Source organism: Dermacentor albipictus, chromosome 2 (genome assembly GCF_038994185.2).
Source record: "Dermacentor albipictus isolate Rhodes 1998 colony chromosome 2, USDA_Dalb.pri_finalv2, whole genome shotgun sequence".
In the NCBI taxonomy this organism is placed as follows: Eukaryota; Metazoa; Arthropoda; class Arachnida; order Ixodida; family Ixodidae; genus Dermacentor; species Dermacentor albipictus.
In genome coordinates this window covers 109,145,553-109,166,729 of record NC_091822.1, presented here as the reverse complement: position 1 = coordinate 109,166,729, position 21,177 = coordinate 109,145,553, and the positions used below count along the sequence as shown (strand labels likewise).

Sequence of the window (21,177 nt, the reverse complement as noted above, 5' to 3'; positions counted from 1 at the left end):
TTTAGGAAATCACCTAAAGATGGTAGTTTCACAGTAGCGTCCGACAGTCTGTTCTACTCATTGATAGCTCTAGGAAAGCAGCTAAATGTAAAGCATTTGGTAAAGACAAAATGAGGAATAATGTACATGCTGTGTCTGTGCCTAATATAGGTGTTTGGTTGTACACAAAGCAATCATTTTTGTTTATGCTAACAAAATCATGCATAATACGAAACTTAAGTCTTTCAACCGAAGTTCTAGATTCCAAAGAGGGCAGTTTGAAAATTAAATTGATTATATTATGGGGTTTTACGTGCCGAAACCACTTTCTGATTATGAGGCACACCGTAGTCGAGGACTCCGGAAATTTCGACCACCTGAGGTTCTTTAACGTGCACCTAAATCTAAGTACACGGGTGTTTTCGCATTTCGCCCACATAGAAATGCGGCCGCCGTGGCCGGGATTCGATCCCGCGACCTCGTGCTCAGCAACCCAACACCATAGCCACTGAGCAAACATGGCGGTTGAGAGGACAGTTTAGTGACATTGTTAAGTTCAGAGGGAAAGTGCTGTAAAGTTCAAGCTAGAGTCACTCATTGGAGTTCGCAAGAACCACTGATGGGTACAGGTTTGTGAGAGCACAGCAGACAGTTACTATCTTGTCAAGAGGCGTGTGCTAATCTCTTGGTTTGGAGGCAACGTTATCAACTGGTTGAACAGCCTTCATTGTGAGATACTTGTTGCGCACAAGGCCAATCACTCATTCCACGTGGATTCGAACGTTGGCCAGCTTTCTCGTTTTTTTTTTCAATGTCTACAGCTGTTAGCTGCTTCTGGCCCTTAGTAAATGCAGCTAATGCGGCTTAGCACAGAATAGACCCACTGAGTCAGCAATTTCAAATCCTCGATCAGCCAGACTCTTGCGACAATTTGTCCAGGATGTCACAGTGTTCCGTGATCACTGGTTCTGCCTCCCCGGCCTTCATAAATGTATGATATGGAACTCCGCGGGCATATGCCTATTAGAAACTTTACACTGTTACATTTCTTATAATTCGACCGTGTTTCACTTCTTGGGAGCAAGCACGATGTCCTTTCAATCATAATTTTAATGCATTCGACTTTAACTGCTGCCTTTCACCCAAAGTAATCAAAGAATGTCTGTGGCAGGGTCCTCTGAATATCTCTTCTGGACGGCCATGATAACAGAGACTTAAGTCTCCAGAATGCAGGATCAAGTCACTTATCAAAAGTCCTGCTTATGGTCACTTACGAGACACCAAACCTATATGCAAGGTCCTATAGTGTGGCAAGTTTAACTTAAGCTTCATTAAAAACACAGCAAACTCTTCAAATTTGGGTAGCCCATTCTTTGGCGTGTGCTTCACCACACCTTTTATATGCTGAACATTGCCCACAACATAGAAAAGTTGAGCAACCCATGCAGTGTAGAAAAGATACTTTTCCATTGTCCTCGCGCAGTGATGACTCCGAAATTCCTCGAATATTTTCCCCTTCAACTTGCACACCTCTGAAGGAGTCTTCGGTTGTCGGTCTCAAGTGCCTGTACGTCTTACATTGTGAGGTATGTCTGCACAGGAACCTCCGGTCCTAACAAAGGAAAGAAGAAGGCTTAGGTTTTGCACACTGAGCACTAAGACAGATAGACATTCAATTGATAACTTATGTGAAAAATCGTTTGTGCAAACTTACATATGTTTGTTTCCGAAGCCTCATAGCAGCTTGAAGGCGGAGAACAACTGTAGGACTCTTGTTTCGAGCCCACACCCATTTCATGCAGGGAGTCGTCTGCTGATGAAAACTGGCAGCCTGTCATACTATTTGCAATGGTGAGTCCTTTGATTTCGCTGCGCTTTTTTGAACGTTGAAAGCGTGCGTCCTCAGCTGTAGCTATTTCGTCAATGTCGTGTGCCTCATATAAAATGTAGGCGCTGCTATGATCGACCTGTCAAGTGTGAGAGACATTCACGTACGTTCCCAATCCAAGATGATTTACCTCGTCTCAGAAAAGGCTGTAACGGTAAGTCAGGCCATCGAACTGTCAATTATGAGAAGCGTTCAAGCGAGCGTTCCCATGTCGACATAATTGCCATCTTCTCTGAAACAGCCTCATCCCCTTTATTCCCCGAGCTGACACAAAGGGATGGACGAAGAGAAGACAAACCGAAGGGCGGAAGGTCGTCGACGACAGAACCTGACGAAAGTGCTAATATTCCCACAGGCTCCCCAAGAAGACGTTGACGACCACAAGACCGCCAGATGTTATTTAAGGCCGTCCTGGCCCCGTGTTACTCATAACCGCTCGAGACTCGGATGAGAGTCACAACCATACAATAATGAAGTGATTACAATTTTTTCTACTTTTTTCGTCATCACGATGGCCGGCTTCGTTGTCGTTTCCTGATTCTTGCGGCGAAGACCCACCTGACCTGGTCGAAATCTTATGAGCGCCCAGTCTGGAACCATCAGTCACTAGATTTTAAGTTTTTCTTTTAAATGTAACAAACCTCGTCATGTTTAGTGCAGTGGTTGCCGAAAAAATGCATTCTCCTTTTACATGTATTTAGATAGAAGCACTTGAGCTAAAGTTTCCTCTTAACCAGCCTTCGAATTTTGTCTGCAGATTTAGGCAAATCTGATTATTTAGGCAATGTCACCATGCCTGTATCCATTTTAAAACGGTGTACGCTACTGTATGGTAATGAGCTTATTCGTTCCTTCAATGAGCACAACAGGTATATGAATAAAGGGAAAGTCAGACATCCACCCTTTCGTAGCAACTACGTCAAACACAACAGGTCTATGTGCATCTGCTGACACGCTTCTTGTTTGCTGAATTCATCGCCATATAAAACATAGGGAAGGCAGACGATGAAAATTAAAGACAGTCAGCAAAACAAGAAAAAGGTTAAAGCGGGAGCCAACGTTTCCACAAGTGGACTTGTTATTGCCATAGTGCACCAGATACAGTCACATTTACTTTGTTCTTATTTACAAGCTTTTCAAGTAAGAAAAAATCCAATTGATAACCGCATTAAATGTTTCAAATAACATAAATAAGCCTTTCTTGGTTGCCAAACAGACCACACGAGAGTTTTTGCATTCTACTTTGTTTAGAAGCGATAAAATATTCGGTATACGATTCGATATTCGAAGCCTGTTATTTTCGAACATTAGCGTTCCGTTCACTATTAGTACCCTCACGTGCTCAGACACCTCTGCCGCATTGTTTGAAAGCTCGTTCGATGCCGCGAACATCTTTAAGAAAACAAATGAGGACACCTATAGCTTGATTCAATTTGTGTGATTTGTACGTCCCAGAGGAACAACTGAAGCCACGAGTGACACGGTGTTGAAATGCTCCGGATTCAATTTAGAACACCCGGGGTTCCCTCAGGTGCACCTAAATCTAAGTACACACGAGCGTTCTCACATTCCGTCCCAATCGGAATGCGGCCGCGGCGTTCGGGAATCGAACCCGGGACCTCGTTCTCAGCAGCATAATGCGAAAGCCACTTAGCCACCGCCGTAGAGATAGATGGTTTATACACTACTGCAAGCGGCCTGACACACGCCGGCTACGAAAGACAACGTTTAGAAATCCGTTGTTCGACGAAGCAGAAAAAATAAAATATTGAATGAATGAAAGAAGCAGGGCGGGGTGCGTTGTGTCTCAGCCCGAAGGGAGCAGATGGCTCAATGACGATGCCGTTACACATGGCGATAAGCCTTCGCCCGCATCGCGACCGCATCGTTACACTTCACCGGCCATCAAAACAGTCATAAACTGGGAATATATCACAGCGAATGAAGGGCCCGTTGTAACGGTCCCCCATGATGCAACCCCCTGGGATCCAACGAGAACCTCTCGTACGCGAAACGCTTCCTCGCGAGGATGCGAACTCTAGACGCGAGCGCTCCGTCAACTTTTCTGTTTCCTTCTCTTTCGTTTTGTTTGTTTCCTTGATTTCTCGAGAACAAAGTTACTGGCCCTGATGGGCGTTGAAAGGATTAATTTGAACCACGTGTGGCTAGACGGAGAAAGCTTCTTTTCCAAACTGCAGCCCGCGCGGAAGAAGCGAAGCGCTAGTTTTTTTTTTTTCTTTACGTCCCAAACAAAAGGCGTCCGTCCCGCTGGACGTAAAGAGGCTGGAGAGGAACTGGGGGGAGGCCAGTTGCGCCCAATGAAGGTTTTGGTTGCGCCAAACAGAGCCTGTCCTTTGTCTATGCTGGGGAGAGTCTAGGAGCTGCTTCTCCCGTATCTTATGCGGGAGGCCTGGGTGGGCGGGCGCTACGCGGTATACGCTCACTGTATACGCATACACGCGGGCGCAAGTAGCTTACTTGCTCCTCGGCAGGCGGGCAGGCTGGTGGTGGTGGCGGTGGTGGTGGTGTTTAGACACGGACGCTTGATATATAGCGCCCACTTCCCCGAACAACGCGTGCGGTTTCCTTGCGTTTGACGAGGGAGGGGATCTCACGATTCCTGGTGGGTGAGTGCCGTGTTTGTTTTACGAACGCGCTTATCCAGCTCCAGCGTCTCACTTCGGCGACTATACTCTGGTATGGGGCGGATTAGGGGGAGGCTGCCGTACATGTCTCGGGCAAGAATGGTGCGTGCCATGCGTTTAAAGGGATTCTAAAGAAAAACATCAGTTATAGAAGAAGGCTCTTCGAGTACGGTTTAAAATTTGCAGTTCCTTGGAGCAGAAAAATGTGAAGTGCGCGGGTCACCATGTACACAGCTTGACAGGCTGGGCGAAACTGCCGTCGTTGGCGTTGTTGTTGTTGTTGTCTTCGTCGTCGTTGTCGTTGTCGTCGTCGTCGTCGTCGTCGTCGTCGTCGTCGTTGTTGTTGTTGTTGTTGTGAATACGGAAACGCAATTACAGCGCTGACAGTAGTACTGAACGTTCCTTTCATACCATTCCTAGAATGAACCAACACGAACTCAATCAAAGTTCAGCACCACTACGTGATTCGATGTTTCTGCAATGTCCAGCGTGCTTGATTCTCTTCAATATACTCTCTAATATCAAGACTAGTGGATGGTTACACAAAGCTTTTCGTTATTAATAGCTGTGCCATTAGTCGACCGTTTTTTTCTATCATTACGCATAACGATTGGCTCACAGTTGCTCTTGCTAGCTTTTCCAACCTGACAACTTCTTCTATAAATGCGGACACATATGTGTAGCCATTTGCAGGCCTTAATTAACACCGCTTAATGTAACACCCGTGTGTTGTGATCCGGATTTAAATGTACCCACCTCGCAGCGGCGGCTGCGTCAGCAGGGGTTTGGTGCGTTGCGACACCACGGGCCTGAGCACACGAGAGTCGGACCCTCCCACGTGTAGCCGTGCACGGCTGAGCCATTTCTGTGGAAAGGGGGATCCTGGGGGTTGAGCCGATGCCGGGTGTCTGGACATTTAGGCCCACCGGTGGAGGCAACACACCTCTTTGACCTATGCTTCATATAGACGGCACCTCCAGACTGACCCACTTGGAGGAAACTGACAGTCGGTTTTTCCTATCCCGCTCTTCAATCTTTTTCTTTCTCTCTCACTTTCAATCTTTCCTGTCTTCTACTCACTCATTCTTACTTACGAATTTCCAGGCGGCAAGGGTTAACCGTGTGTAATATATTTCCTCTTAGGTACATACATTAGGTTATAGTGGCGATGTGTACAGCTGGCGTCTGCAGGTTGCTCGGAACCTGTAGCGTCCCCTTGTTGAGCTCGGTGGTGGGTCGCTACCACCGCCGCCGAATTTTGAAACCATGTTATGGCAGAAGTGTCCCCCCTACTTTCAGATCGGCCTCTGAAAAGAGGTCGCACCGAAGCAACTTATTTTGAAACCGAAGAAAGACACATTTCTAAAGCACCATGTTCTTCACAGTGAAGGCAACACATACATAAGAAAACATTTACTATTTCTAACTTCTAAATGCCTAGCAAACGCGATTGGACCTGACTGCGAAGCCTCCAAGATGGCTAGCGAAGACCTCCTCCACAAACTGACCAAAAAAGATCAACTTGAAAACCTCGCTGAACTCACCAGTATCGGTGGCATTAAAGCGAAAATCTCTCCACATCGCTCCTTCAACACAAGCAGGGAAGTTACGTCAGGAAAAGACTTCCTGAACCTCAGGGACGAAGCGCTCCTCGGAGGATTCCAAGGTTAAAACGTAGGGAGGGAGGAGGGAAAGAGATAAGGAGAAGGCAGGGAGGTTAACCAGAATAACGTCCGGTTTGCTACCCTACACCGGGGGAATGGGAAAGGGGAAAACAAAGATAACAGGGAAATAGAGGAGGGAAGGAAAGAAAGAAATTGCGGTGAGTTCGTTGACGTGTGTGGCCTTACAGAAATTGCATTAATAGTCACAGATGGTCGCACAAGCCCGTCGTCCTTAAGTAGCACAAAAGTGCCTTCACCGCTTTATGGGCCGTCGGGCGATGGGGGTGGTGTTCCAACAGCACCTGCACAGAAAGCGGCCGATTGTCCAGTTTTTGAAAAGCTTTGCCAAGTTCTTGTCTCTCAGGGGTGTATCGTGGACAGTGGCACAGCAGGTGGTCGATGTTTTCTTCGGTGCCACAGACCTCGCATGCTGCGCTGTCAGTCATTCCAATTAATGTAGAGTATGCCTTTGTGAAGGCAACTCCTAACCAAAGGCGACAGAGAAGCGTAGCTTCACGTCGAGGAAGTCCGAGTGGAGGTCGGAGTTGCAGGGAGGGGTTTAGTCGATGCAGTCGTGTAAGTCGCAAGTTTGGCGAGTTTCACTCGGTCAGTGTGAGACTGCGTGCCAGGTGTCGAAGCTGCATTGCGGCGTCTGTCCTCGAAAGCGGAATTGGAACGCTGTGCTCTTCATGATGTGCTGTGCGAGCAGCGTTATCGGCGCAATCATTGCCACTGATTCCACAATGGCCAGGTACCCATTGAAAAACGACCTCGTGACCTTTTTGTTGGACATGATGGTAAAGTTTCGCGATTTCATATGTCAATTGGTCATGGCATTCGTGTCGGAGAACTGACTGCGTGCACTGTAATGCCGGTTTTGAATCACAGAACACAGCCCATTTTCTAGCTCTTTCACATTCGATGAATTCCAGTGCTCGCCGCAGGGCCGTTAGTTCTGCCGCCGTCGAGGTCCTGACATGTTATGTCTTGAACTGCAGTGTCATTCCTCGCTTTGGTATAACCACGCCACCACCAGAACTGCACGACGTAGTCGATCCATTGGTATAGATGTGCACATGGTTCCTGTACTTTTCGTGCAAAAGAAGTAAGCTCAGCTGTTTTAGAGCAGGGGCCGGTAGATCTGTCTTCTCCTGTAGTCCTGGAATCATAAGATGTACTTGTGGACGGCTCAAACACCACGGAGGAAACGCTGGCTTGGCCGCGGGTGCTTACCCTGAAGTAAACGACGCACGATGTGCACTGACAATGCCGCTAAATGTCGAGCAGGGCCTTGCAGCAGTGAGGCTTGCCAAGTGGTGGGAAGGGGTCCTAGCACAATGCCTGAGATACATACGCAGTGTCTCAACGGTAATGTGCGTCGTGATTGGGTAATCCTGCGCAAGGGCAATGGTTTCAGCCGTTGATGCACTGCGTGGTAAGCCAAGACATATCTTAAGGGCTTGGGCTTGAATACTCTGAATCATACGCAGGTTAGTCTTGCAGGTGTTGGTTATTGCAGGCAGGCTGTATCGCAGGAATCCAACAAACAACGCCATGTACAGCTGTAACATAACGTGTACAGATACTCCCCAACTTTTTCCTGCAAGGAACCTGAACAGTTGACAGATAGCAGTCAGCCGCTTTTTCACGCAATTCACGTGCGGAGTCCAAGATAGGTCTCTGTCAATTACGACTCCCAAGAACCTGTGACTTCTGCTGTATGGTATAATTTGCCCGTCAATAGATACGCCGTAAGCAGACATTCGCTTCCTCGTGAATGCCACCATTGCGCACTTCCCGCATGAAATTTCAAGTCCTTGTTCACGAAGGTAGCAAGATGTCATTGTGGCAGCCTTCTGAAGTCGAGCGCGAAGCTGAAGTCGTGTCACACCTGATGCCCAAATGCAGATGTCGTCCGCATAGGTGGAAAGTCGTACGGTGCTTGGCAGGTTGTCAATTAATCCACAGAGGGTAAGGTTGAAAAGAGTCGGGCTAAGCACTCCGCCTTGAGGGACTCCTCGGCTACCGTAATGCTCGGATGTCGGGCCATTTTCTGTGTCGACATAGAATGGTCTTCTCTGTAAGTAGCTGCACACCCACATATACATCTTACCACCAATTCCGACGGCTTCTAACGTGCTAAGGATGGCTTCATGGCTGACATTATCATAAGCCCCTTTAACGTCTAGCAACAGAGCAGCAGATAGTCGCTTACAGGCCTTTTGGTGTTGCACAAACGTTATCAAGTCAACAACGTTGTCTGTTGATGAACGGCCACGTCTGAATCCAGCCATTGCATCCGGGTAGATTTCATAGTACTCTAAGTACCATTCCAGACGTGTTAAAATCATTCTTTCCATTGTTTTTCCGACACAGCTGGCAAGTGCTATCGGACGGTATGAGGAAATGTCCAAAGGCGACTTGCCAGCTTTCAGAAGTGGAATGAGGCGAGTTGACTTCCACTCTTGCGGAACCGTACCCGTCTGCCAGGAGTCGTTGTACAGGAGCAAGAGCGCCTTCCGAGCTTGGCCTCCTAGATTACACAGGGCACGGTATGTAATGCCGTCAGGTCCTGGCGCTGAAGAACGCCTGCACAAAGCCAGCGCAGCTTCTAGTTCTTCCATAGAAAAAGGGCATTCCATGCGGGGATCGCGTGAAAACGGTGGGTGGTCGAGCGTTCCCGTACCCGTTCCATCGGAATTTGCTTCGCCAGCAATCTTTCTGCAGAAAGATTCAGCGACGTCAATATCTCTACATTGTAGATGGAGTGCTAGAGATTTAAACGGGTGGCGCTGACCAAAGGTTGTGCGAAGGCCACGAACAGTCCTCCATATAAGCGACAAAGATTTTCGCGGATCCAGGGACTCGCAAAAGGATACCCATTGCCGTGAAGCCAGCTTGTTCATGCGACGCTGTATTTTCTTTTGTGTTCGTCTAGCCAATCTCAAATCATAATTGGACTTCGTGCGTCTATATCTTCGCTCCGCGCGACGGCGAATTGCTCGAAGTTTCGCTAGTTCGATGTCGAAATCGGTGCGGGAAGAACACTTCGAAAGCAAATGCGTGGTTGTTTGTATGGCATCCTTTATCGCGCCCTGTAGGTTATACGAGGTGCCGTCACGACAACAGTCTTCCATTATTATTTTGTATTTAGGCCAATCGGTGCACTGGATGGTTCTGGAGGACTTGGAGCTAGTCAAACCTTCGATCTTCAAATAGGTTGGGATGTGGTCGCTACCCCGCGTTTCTAAATCCGAAAACCAGTGCACTCTTCTCGTAAGCGAACGTGAAACGAAGGTAAGGTCCAAGCAGCTACTATACGCTGATCCACGCAGATAAGTAGGGCTTCCATCGTTTGACAGGCAAAATTCGAGTTCATTGGCAAAGGACACCAACGTTCTGCCTCTAGAGTTCACTTTGGAGCTTCCCCATAGGTAATGGTGGGCGTTAAAGTCACCAGTGAGCACCCATGGCTGTGGAGTCAATGTCAAAATTCCCCGTAAGCGCTCACAATCTAGACGGCTTGTTGGAGATAAATAAGCTCCAAGAATTGTGAACGTGAGCTTTTTCTTCTTCACTGTTAAGCAAACGTATTGATTTGCTTCGTCAGGAGGCACTAGGTGATGTACATAAGTCAAGTCACGGCGTATAAACACAACGACCTTGCTGCACTCTCCGTGGGTAGAGGACATGAAACACTCATACCCGGACAGTCTGATGGGAGCTGACAGGTTGGGCTCGCAAATCACGATAATGGGGAATTGGTGCGTAAATACAAACTGTCTGAAGTCGGACATGCGTGATTTAAGCCCTCTGGCGTTCCACTGAAATACAGATGCATTCTTGACCTCCTCTTGAAACGACGGTAATTCTCGGGCCGTGGTTTTACCCTAGAGCCGCAAGCGCCGGACTCAAGGTGTCCAGCACCTGCAGTGCGCTCTGTGCCGACGGAGTTTTCATGTTGCGCAGTAGAATGCGCATGGCGTCCATAAGTGACTTTAGCATCACTACGACTTGGCGATCATCAGTCGTCGTCGCTTCCTTGGTTCGTGAGGTCATTGAGGGCGGCGCAATTTGATGTGACTCCGATGCAGCTTGTGCTCGTGGAAGTGTAGGCCACTCTTCAGGAGGTGAGAGTGTTGCCCCAGTCTTCGTTTTCGCACTGTCGGTCTTTGTGGAAGTTGGCGTTGATACGATAGCCGCTTTGCCAGAAGAGTGCGTATATCTCTCAGTAGACGTAACTCTTCGTGCTGCTCTTCGATGGCGATGTCGTCGTCGCCTGAGAGTAGCGGCAGCCTCTCTGCATGTTGAATGGTCCCGTACCATACGTTTGAGTACTGCTCGCTCGTTCCTCACCCGCGGGCAATCATTGGATGAGGCCTCATGGGTACCATGGCAGTTAGGGCACTTCAACACAGTTTCGCGGCAGGCATCTGCTGAATGAGATTCGGCGCACCGTGGGCACACGAGGTTATTCCTACAGACACCTTTTACGTGTCCCATCTTGCAGCATTTGTAGCATTGCAGGGGCTTCGGTACGTATGGGCGGACTGGATGGCGGACGTGGCCAACTTTGACGTGTGAGGGAAGGCTGTCTCCCTCAAACCACAGCTTCAGGCAACGTGTGTTGCCAAGTCGTGTGATGTGCGTGATAAGAGTGCCTTCTGTACTTGGCTTTATTAATATAGGTAAGTCGTCGGTTGGTATAGAAATATCGACATCATAAATGACGCCGACAGTGCCATTGCAGCCTGTAGGTATCATGGATCGCACTTGTACTTTGTCGATCTCCGTTACGTGCCGTAGGCTTTGCAGCGCACTACGGTGTAGCACATCTACTGCTAGGACATTCTTCCGTGCATTTATTCTCACGTCCTTTATCTCGTTTGGCGCGATTCCCTCAAGAAACGCAGAAAGGACTTGCTTGTTTAGAAGTCGAAGATTGGACACTGGGTCCACAGGCATGAAGAGCATGGTGTGCGGCCAGCGCTGAGGTGTTGTCTTCACGGTGGAGACACTTGGCGACGATGACCTCCGTAGCAGTCTTCTTTTTGTGGTTCGCCTCATGACAAGTGTGAAATCGTCGTCCGACGAGTCGATGCTGTCCGAGTACAACTCGGTTGCCTCGCTGTCCGTGTCACTTGACGCATTTCCACGTTTCCTGGACGCGACACCACGTGATGGTTTGACTCCAGGAAGGTCTTCGAGGGCTTCTTCATCCATTGCCGCAACAAGGGAGCGGCAGCTCCCAGAGTTTCGAAAGAAACAAAGCGAGACAAAGGTACAAGCGTTCTATGATAGAAACACTTCCAAGGTTAAAACGTAATTAATGTACAAAGAATAACACTCCGACGAAACAACCAACAAATCGCCATGATACATGCGATTCGCACACTTGGTACCAGTACTGTGCCCAGTTCACTTGACGAAGGATCTTTGATAATCAATGTCAGACCACACATACCGAACCCGAGGCGGTGCTTCAAGGGCCATAGGCTCGGGCATTCATTTCATTTCATTTATTAATACTGTCAGCCTCATTGAGGGGCTATAACAGGAGTGGAAAAAACGGAACTGAAGAGCAAAATAAGTAGTACAGTACATATTGAAAAACCATGGTTACACATTAGTTAAGAGGAAAAAAAAAAGAAAAGAAAGATCATCTCGTGAAGTGCACACATAAACAAAAACAAAAATGCATCACTCAGAAATCAGAACAGCAATCTTATACAGCAGCAATCTGATCTCTTCGCCCTATGCTAGTGCCATAGATGAAATTTTCTAAGTGGCGTAGGAACTCGGCTAATGATGTCGACCGAACAGCAGAATCTGGAAGAGAGTTCCAGTCTCTACAAGTTCGGGGAAAATAACTAAACTTGAAACAATTATTTTTTATAGTCGGTAATGGGATAAACTTACTATGTCGATGCCTTGATGTTTCATTAGTTTTGATCTCAAAGTAATCTGATTTATTTATTTTGAGATAATTATTGATAATGAGGTAAAGAGTTTTTAGTCTTTCATATCTGGTTCTGGTTTCTAGCATAGGTAGTTGGGCTTGTTGGCAGAGTTCTGTTGGAGAGTGGTTCCGGCGGTATTTATTAAAGATAAACCTTACAGCGAGTCGCTGAATCCTATCAAGCTTGTGACAATTAGTTGCAGTGTGAGGATCCCATATTACTTTAGCATATTCGATTATCGGTCTCACTAGGGTTTTGTAAGCGAGGCACTTTACATCCGGAGTAGCACTGTGCATGGTGCGTCGCAGGTACCATAGTGTTTTAAAAGCTTTGGAAATGACAATTTCAATGTGGGTGTTCCATCGTAGATCTGATGTAAATGTTATGCCTAGGTATTTATACTGATTGACTCTTTCAAGCATATAACCGTTGATTTGATAATTGTAGTCAAGAACGTTTTTCTTTCTAGTTACTGACATGAACACAGACTTTGTAAGGTTTAACTCCATCTGCCAGTCGTTACACCATTTCACTATTCTTTGCAAGTTTAAATTTAGTTTAATCTGATCATCAACTGTATTTACGGTATTGTACATCACACAGTCGTCTGCAAAAAGTCTTAATGGAACATCAATGTTACTTTGTAAATCATTAATAAAGATCAAAAATAGGAGTGGGCCTAAGACGCTACCTTGCGGTACACCAGAAGCAACGGGAAGTATGCTGGACTGACAACCTTTAACAGTTACATACTGTTCACGGGAGGATATATACGCAGAAAACCATTGTGTGAGTGTTCGATTTTGAAAGACCGCATTTATCTTATGTAACAATTTTTGGTGCGAAACTTTATCAAATGCTTTTGCAAAGTCAAGGTAGATAATGTCTGTTTGACCACGTGAATTTATTGTTTCTGCGAGGTCATGAACTATTTCTATCAGTTGGGTAATCGTGGACAGTCCCTTTCGAAAGCCATGCTGACGATAATACAGGATATCATGCTGGTCGAGATAGCCGAGTAGGTGTTTGGATATGATGTGTTCAAGTAACTTCGAAACTGTACTAGTGAGCGAGATCGGGCGATAATTACTAACAGAATTATTTCCGCTTTTATGAACCGGTATGACTTTTGCTCGCTTCCAATCAGTTGGAAAGCATCCGCTACTCAAAGAAGACTGAAAAATTTTGGACAAGTATTTAGATACCCATTCAGCGTATCTATATAAAAACTCATTAGGGATACGATCTGGACCTTGGCTTTTCTTAATGTCAATATGTAATAGCAGATTTAAAACACCTTGCTCGTCAATATGTAAATCAGCAATAGGAGGTCTTTCAGTGTCAACATTAAAAGGAGGCAGTATACCATTATCACGTACGTAAACAGATGAAAAATATAGATTAAAATCTTCAGCACGCTTATGGGCGTTCTCCTCGGTCTGAGCAGGGTGCAGAACTTTAGACGGATTTATATAGCGCCAGAATTTGCCAGGTGACTCGCGAAGAAATTTTGTGAGCGTCACATTATAGAATCTGTCTTTTGATTCCTTAAGAAGTCTCTTTAAATCCTGACTCATGCGGCGAATACATAGTTTATTTTGGGGGTTTGGGTTGGGTGAGTAAGCCTTACGTTTGCGTTTAAGTCTTCGTTTGAGATGAAGTATATCTCTGGTTATCCAGGGATTCTTTTTATTCGTGCGCTTAGTTTTCTTAGGAATAAAGTGATTAAGGCACCGTTCTGCTAATTGCGAAAAGAATTCCCATAGTTGGTCCGTGCTAGCACCTAAGTCATACAGCTGCATAAACTCTGAATATGAATAATCAAGACAGTCTATCACAGCAGCGTCATCAGCGTCATGAAAATTAAAGAAACTTTTTTTGGACGAAGTACTTATGACATCTGGTGATGCGTTTAATGACAACAAAACCATCCTGTGATCTGACAAGCCCTCCAGTGTTTCACATTCGCAGACAGAACTGTGTATTCGTTCGGAAACAAAAATTAAATCAAGTATGGATGATGTTGTAGGACATATCCTTGTGTAACCAGACACAACTTGAACTAAATTATGACAAAAAGCCAGTTCAAGTAACTGCTCACAACTAGGCACTTCTCGTGTTCCAGGCAATTGCGAACACCAGTCAATGCCGGGTAGGTTGAAATCCCCAAGTAACAATTTCCTACTATCCTGAGGCAGGTAAGTGTCCATAAATGTTCGTAGATTTACCAGGACGTCCAACGGAGCATTTGGAGCCCTGTAAACACCCCCAATGAAGACTGTTTGTGTATCTAATTTTATCTTGACCCATAGTGCTTCTACGCCATTCACATCTGGAAGTACAGAAAATGCTATGTTGTCTTTGATAATTATCGCAACTCCCCCCCCTCTGTCTTCTCGATCCCTTCTTACTATTTTATAGTTCGGAGGGGTGACTTCAGTGTCGAGTACATCCTTGTGCAGCCAAGTTTCGGTGACTACTATTAGGTGAGGTTCATGTTCTATGATTAGGCTTTCTAATTCGACAAGTTTATTTAATATACTTCTGGCGTTCACATTTATAACTTTGAACGGTTTTGACCCTATGTTCCTGCGTCAATTGCCACTCCCAGAAGGGGTATGGCAATTGTACCTTTGTTTCGTAGTTTCATCCCAGGCGTAAAGGATTTTGTTCACCTTCATCTTATCGAATACCATCTTTACCTTGGCCCCGTTTTTCCTTTCGTCAACAGTGGTATTCCAGAGTTTTTTCCGAATATCATGCACTCTTTTAGAATAGTCCTCTGAAATGCTTATTTTCCCTCCTTTAAGCTTGTAGCAATTATTCATAATCTTGGTTTTTTCCCTAAAATCACCAATCCTAAGGATAACTGGACGATGATTACCCGGATTCACCTTACCAAGACGGTGTATTCTCTCAATGGTACTTAACTTCTCTCCGAGTTTTGCCTCAAAAACGTCGTCATTTACTTTTTTCAGCAATGTTTCTTCGTTTTCATTCGCTTCTTCCAGTATACCCCTTACAATCAGGTTGCTACGCCGGGATTGATTTTCCAAGCCATCGACTTGTTTAGCTAGTGCATCGATTTCCGCCTGACAATCACTCATAGTAGACTCAATGTTTGATAGCCTTATTTGGGATTTCTCTAGGACCACGAGTTTTGCTTCGATGGAATCGAGTCTTGGTTGCATTTTCACTATACCTGCCTCAGACGAAGTTTGTTTTTCTTGAATTTGAGTAACTTTGGCCAAAATATCTTTTTGGGTTTGTAGAATTTCATTTAGGGTGGCTTGAGAAATAGGCCCCGGGTTTTCCTCTACATCCCCTGATGGCTTAAGTAGTATGCATGCCATTGAAAAGCAGTCGCAGACACAATCAAGCAGCACTTGTGGACACGGCAGCACAACTAGACAAAGGTAATCACCACGAAAACCGTATCTTTTTGCACTAACCTGCACATACAAAGGCACTTCAGGTGACATCGTCACGGCAGGGCTGCCGTGTCCACTGATGATCGTAGGTCTCGGTAGCAGATTTATAGCTGGCAGGCTCCGTGACGTATCACGATGGAGTGACGTCACTGTGCTCATCGATGGTGCGCAGAGGCCGTTTTCCACGAGGCGATGATCAGTCATATTTGCTGCACGGCGATGGGCGTCGGCGATGAATCCAGGAAGCTGCCACAGCATTTCGTCGATCGGAGCCAGGGAATCGGAGCGCTGCCGTCCAATGTCCCCCATAACCGGCGACGTGGCGGAGGCTAGGATGAGGATCGACGCGCAAACCTGCACATACAAAGGCACTTCAGGTGACATCGTCACGGCAGGGCTGCCGTGTCCACTGATGATCGTAGGTCTCGGTAGCAGATTTATAGCTGGCAGGCTCCGTGACGTATCACGATGGAGTGACGTCACTGTGCTCATCGATGGTGCGCAGAGGCCGTTTTCCACGAGGCGATGATCAGTCATATTTGCTGCACGGCGATGGGCGTCGGCGATGAATCCAGGAAGCTGCCACAGCATTTCGTCGATCGGAGCCAGGGAATCGGAGCGCTGCCGTCCAATGTCCCCCATAACCGGCGACGTGGCGGAGGCTAGGATGAGGATCGACGCGCAAACCTGCACATACAAAGGCACTTCAGGTGACATCGTCACGGCAGGGCTGCCGTGTCGCAATCATGCAGTGGCAAAGAAACATGCGCGATGTGCTGTGCCAATGACCGTCCTTGTGATAACTGCAATGGTCCTGCGCAATGTTTCAACTGCAAGTGAGACCATCGAGCTTACTCACGGAGCTGCCCTTGCTGGAAGAGAGGAAAAGAAATAATCGCAATCACCGCAGAAGAAAAGGCCTCATATTGTGAAGCGAGGAAAAGGCTAGGGCACTTACCTCAAGTAAGCTACGCCAGTGCGGCCGGGCAGGGGGCAGCGCCACACGGGTGTCCGGTCTACAGGGTCCGCGCACGATATTCCTGTGGAACCTCCATCCGCCCCCTTGGCGGCAGCGGCCAGTGCTACTCCATCATCGTCGAAGACGCCGCCGCCAGACCGCAGTGTCACGGGGCCCAAAGTTGAACCGAACTCCGCGGCTCGAAACGCGCGTCCGGACGCCTGGCTCTCGATCGTCCAGCGCCTCGGAGAAGGCGCTGGAGGTCGACCCGAAAACCCCGGCGCCATCGACGTCGAAAGAACCGCGCTCCCTGGAGCGCACCAAGAAGGACAAACTTCTTGTAACTGCGCCAAAAAAGGACAGGCAACCTCAATGGTAGCCACCCTCGATGAGAGTAATCAACTTTTATGCGAAGCATATTACGAGGGCGCTCCTCAGGCGCGGCGGTGTCGCCATGAAATCACGTGACACCGTGACGTCACGACAGAGGAGAAGTGGCTTTGGCTCAACTCTTGCAAGACGGGCTGGGTGGGAATCGAACCAGGGTCTCCGGAGTGTGGGACGGAGACGCTACCACTGAGCCACGAGTACGATGCTTCAAAGCGGTACAAAAGCGCCTCTAGTGAATGCGGTGTTGCCTTAGAAACGAGCTGTTTCTAAGGCGTGCGTCTCTTGCTCAGGCGCACATTTCGTTGCCGCGCCGAACGCTGCTTTGCTCGACGCTCACCGCGTCCAATGCGGGGCGCGTAGTCGCTGCCCTGTAGCCCATTGTCTTACACCCCTTGGCGGGTCAACGGGAACGCTGTCGCGTTCCACTCTTGAAGGCGAATAAGTAATGCATGAGTTGTTTCTTCGTCTAGCCGAACCAAATATAGCCAAGCAACAGCAGTTCACCAGGCTAAACAGTGGTTCAACAACTAAAATAAAGGCTAGTATGCTTCGCATCCTGGGCTTAACCTTACCTAAGCCACGGCCATTTTTTTATTACATGTCACCTACAAGCTAAGCTCATCCAAGAGTAAATATTTTCAATTCCATTAAAATGACTTTCATCACTCATTGGAATTGAAGATGCCTGATCCACAATCTAGGCGACATCAAAGATATAATGAATACGTTACCGCCAATAGCATTTTGCCTTTAAGAAACAAACTTCGGCCCCAAAAGTACACATTTCATTGAAGGTTTTACTGCCCTACGAGAAGACCACGAACGCTCCAGCCCTCTATCTGGAGGAGTCGCTATTATTGTGCAAGGCGGCATCCCCACACGTAACGCTCTGTTAAATAAACTGTAAGGGCTAGGTGAAAGCGGTCACCGTTTTATCATATCAAACTGTCACCATCTGTTCACTGTGCATTCCACCCCGTACTCATTTTACCACCCGAGACCTGGGAAATTTAACAGACCGTCGCCGAAGTCTTTTGTTTTAGTAGGCGATTTTAATGCTCATTTCACTCTTTGAGGCAGCGATAAAACTGACCAATAAGGGCAACTTATCGGAGATGCTATTTTAACAAACAACATCTGTCTTTCGAACTCAGGTACGCCTACATTTTTTTTCAGCGCGTTCACGTAATTTTTGCTGCCTAGATCTGGAATTTTGCTCACCGGATGTTTTTACCGATTTTAAATGGGAAGTACTGGACACTTCATATGGCAGTTATCATTTGCCTGTTATAATCAACTTCACATCAACGCTACCCATTACATCTCACAAGCCGCGCCGTTGGGAACTGCAAATTTCAGACAGCCCTGTTTTCACGGAAAATTCCCAGCTGGAAGAGCCCATTTCGACAGAGCTAAGCATTGATCAAATCAGTGAAAAGCTTATTGAGTGTATCATTGCCGCAGCTGAAAAGGCTATTCCACAGTCTCCTGGCATTATTCGCTCAAAGCTGAATCCTTGGTGGACTCCTGAATGTGCGGAAGCAAAAAAGCAGCAAAATAAGGCCTCGGATATCTTGCGTATAGATACCCAACGTATGGCAATTTCCTGAAATACAAACAAGCCAAAGCGAGAGCTCGATATATCGGAGACAAGGCGAAAGATTATCATGGCATGAATTAACAGCACATCCAAAAGAATGTGGGTTACAGAACAGGTTAGGAAGTTTATGGGAGACTACTCGTATACAGGATACCCATACTAACAATTTCAGGCGCCCACACAACATTACAGGAACAAGCAAATATACTTGGGGAGCAATTTTATAAGGTCTCCAGCTCGGCGAACTATTCAGACACGTTCCTAAAATGCAAACAATCAGCAGAAAAGGAGAAACTGCCAATGCCTTCTACGTCAACGGAAGGATATAAGGATCCGCTTACTCTACACGCACTAGAGAGTGTTCTCTCTTCTGGTAAATAAACCACAATAGCTCCTGACCACATCCACTACTCAATGCTCGCAACACCTGTCCGAAGCATCGGTTGAGGCTCTCTGAATATTTCTATAAAATATGGGAATCTGAAAAGAAATCTAAACAAAAATTGGAAAAACGCAATAGCAGTGCCGTTCCAAAAACCAGGTAAAAGCCCTACATCACCTCAACTACAGACCCACATCCTTGACAAGCTGCATGGCAAAATCGTACGGTCGCGTTGTAAATGGGAGATTAACATTTGCCACTCTTGGCATACGGAAATTCGTTGATTTTCGTCAGTGCGGGTATAAAAAAACGCTGTTCAATGACTGACCACCTCGTCCGACTTGAACATCAAATACGTGGCGTATTCTTACACAAACAGCACTGCCTGACAGTGTTTCTTCTATTTAGAAAAAAAAAAAACGTATGACGCCACATGGAGATTTGGAATCTTACGTGACCTCGCTGCTTTAAGAATCCGCGGCAAAATGCTGAACTGCCTCGCTGATTTCATGTCCAAACGAACATTCCATATACTTATCGGCAATGTGCTCTCTCGTATGTTTTTTCCAGGAGAACGACGTGCCACAAGGTTGCATGCTTAGCTTTTTTTTTTTTTTATAAAAAAAAAAAAAGGTTGCATGCTTAGCACAGCAGTCTTGATGTTAGGTTCCGGGTTATATTGCCACACCATTCTATCCCTAAAGTTGCTCATACCTTGTCTTGCATTCTTGACAAAGTTATTCCTCGGAATTTTGAGAATTACAGCCCACAAGCAAATGTCATGAAACAAAATACCGACAGCGCATGTCTTTTATGTTAAGACTTCTGAAACCTAAATATTAGAAGTGCGAAACAATAACAGATACCTGAAATAGATGAAAATTTTTTTTTCACAAGGCGGCGCACTAGCTCTGGGATCGGCCCACGCAAGAGGCCGCGTTTCTATAGAAAGCTCGTCCTCGTGCATAGCGTTCGCCGCCACCGTTTCCAGGAAAACATTACAGTTACATAAGGTGCAGTTCCCGGGAAGTGCGAGAAGCAGTCAGGGATCATTGAATGCTGTAAAGGCGAAGCTGAAGCGTTCTCCAAGTTTTTTTCTGTAGGTACAAATGCGCGACTGAAGTGCCACTCGAGTGCGTGACATGCGCTACAGTCTGTGGTCGCTCAACAGGGCGCTCATAAATGAACCACAGAGAGTAGACATGACATGGCATAGACAATGACCATCAGAGACAACAGAGTAAAGCACAAACGAGTCACATATTGAGGGACCAAGCGGAGTTTACCACCCATGCTTTCGCATATGTCTTTCGCTCAAGTGCAGCATGAAGCGTCCTCAAAGTTTCCAAGTTGCGAGGGATCTTGCACGCGCATGTACCACACCGCCTGTCGTCTTAATTAATGCGATTTGCATTCGCAGCCTACTTCGACCACATTGTGTCTATACTCAGCTCTATGCAGCAGTTCCTCGCAGCAGAGTCAGAGGTACAGGGCATGCGAGTGCAAGTTTTTGTGTAGCGAGAAATGGTATAGTGTCATAGTTCGGAACCCGCGTTGCTTGGCAAAATGACCTTGACAAGTGGTCTCGCCGGCAGGTCGCTTTTCGAAGCTCGACAAGCTTTTCTGCAGGTCGCAGCTGCGATGTGCACGATGTTGCTTCGCTTTTTATTTAACTATTTATGAAGGAAAATAGCAGTTCTCCACTTGTTCGAGCGAAAACGTGCAAAGAACAAAAGAAATCAACGCAACGCTGCCATATACACGGTATTTGTATTTAAAAAGTACAAACAATTGATTGCTTTGACGCTGGTTCAATTCGTACGTAGTCGGCACAGCCCTAACAGAGCGGAGGGCTCCCTCCAGAGTAAAGCTTCGTCTTTCGCGAAAATGACGTCCGCAGACTCACCTGCGCGCTATCGTTCCAAGCTGATCTTTTGCGCATCATTGATGTCGACGTCCAGAACTTTCGCCTCTGGTGATTGAAGCGAGTTCGAAGCAACATGATCAATTAGCGTACTTGTGCCATTAGAGACTTCGCATGTTGGAACTTCAAATAAGCAATCAGATCCGTAGGTACGGAACAAACTATAGTATAGTTAATACAAATGGGTGATGTTTCATCGAGTAAATGAATGTTTATATTACCCATCATAACGTTCTTTTCTTTTTTTGTCTAGTGATACACCATGAAAAATATGAGCAGCCAGACATGAAATTCCTGTTGTCTTGAGCAAGAAAGCAGTTATCGAATTTAATCCAAATAGAATCGCAATTAGTAAC

General features: G+C 46.6%; 1 long non-coding RNA gene across 1 annotated transcript; it reads left to right on the top strand.

Annotated features, from left to right (window-relative positions):
• Positions 1–1,780: 1,780 nt before the first annotated feature.
• Positions 1,781–2,297, top strand: LOC135900810 (uncharacterized). The gene is made up of 3 exons (XR_010563946.1): positions 1,781–1,830; positions 1,930–2,021; positions 2,109–2,297. It is a non-coding gene; the product is annotated as an uncharacterized lncRNA (long non-coding RNA).
• Positions 2,298–21,177: the final 18,880 nt, after the last annotated feature.